Consider the following 1315-nt stretch of genomic DNA (forward strand, 5'->3'; position numbering starts at 1 on the left):
TGAGTTTGAGCAGTCTTGCACTCGGTCTTGCACGAGGGGTCCGCAACAAAGAAAAATCTGGTACACTTTCCAAAAAATCAAAAAAATCCAGTAAAAGAATCCAATAATCCAATAAAAATCCAATAATCCACAGAAATCCACCAGTAATCCAGAAAATCCTTGCAATAATCCAAAAATCCAATCAGTAATCCAAAAAAATCCAAGGAAATCCAGTCACAATATTCAAAGATTTACTGTCTGTGATTTATTAACCATTAAAAATAGTTAATTAACTGCTATTATTAAATGAGTGGTAATTTGTAATAGTTAATTGACCATTATTAATAGTTAACTAACCATTATCAATAGTTAATTAAGATAACTAATGGTCAGTTAACTTTAATAACATGGCGGATACTATTTATTAATCTCCTAGGGGCTTACCTCTGGTTGTAGTGATGGGCGATTCCAGAAATTTGCATTCGATTCCGATTCTGAATACTTTTGAGACTGGAATCGATGGAATCGAATACCGATTCCGAGTATTACATCTGCGCATGCGCAAAGCCACGTGGTATCAATTACAGCAATAAAAATGCAATAATGGTGAATAATTGATGTATTAACTACTGATTAATTAACTATTATTAATATTAAAGGGTGTGGCTGGGTGTGGTTTGATTTGGAATCGTTTTAAACGATTCCTACTTCTCTTTCGATACGAGTACGATTCCATTCGGAATCGAAGAATCGAATACTCCGGACTCGGAATCGCCCATCACTATCTGGTTGTAGCAGAATCTAATGAGGGTTCCGTTTCTCTTCTGTCCACTGTCCGAGGAGGCACACTACATATTGTAGTGTGCCTTAATTGGGTTCAGCCACCATAAATCCTGACAATTGGCCGTTAGAGGGGAGAGGAGGTAAAGCCAAGCTTTGACATGATTTGCCTTGGCAAGGCATCAGATAGGGCCTAAGCCATCAAACAACAAGGCCACAAATGGTGGGACCTGGAGATACCCTTTGTCTAGCTAGTCGAGCAAGGGTACACCATTGAATGTTGATGTGGTTACTATCTTAGTAAAGCAAGGCTATTCAATGTTATGCAATTACATTAAATCTCTCCTCCCCTCTTTAGGCATAAATTGTCAAGGAGGTGGCATTCCCCAAGGTGTTTCCAAAGGAGTTAATTAAAGAGGGATATGGATTGGACATCTGAGCCGTTGGGACAGTCATTCATATCTCTGTTTTTTTTAACATATTGTGAGCAACCAAAGTGCTTGTGAATAATCTTCTGACTATATTAATAAATAATATACATGACATTGCTATTTGC

At 37.6% G+C, this 1315-nt stretch overlaps 1 long non-coding RNA gene across 1 annotated transcript; it reads left to right on the top strand.

The window, feature by feature from the left end:
• Positions 1–768: 768 nt before the first annotated feature.
• Positions 769–1302, top strand: LOC109593170 (uncharacterized). The gene is made up of 2 exons (XR_002190779.1): positions 769–902; positions 1118–1302. It is a non-coding gene; the product is annotated as an uncharacterized LOC109593170 (long non-coding RNA).
• Positions 1303–1315: the final 13 nt, after the last annotated feature.

Source organism: Amphimedon queenslandica, unplaced genomic scaffold (genome assembly GCF_000090795.2).
Source record: "Amphimedon queenslandica unplaced genomic scaffold, v1.1 AMPQUscaffold_2603_Cont25395, whole genome shotgun sequence".
NCBI lineage: Eukaryota > Metazoa > Porifera > Demospongiae > Haplosclerida > Niphatidae > Amphimedon > Amphimedon queenslandica.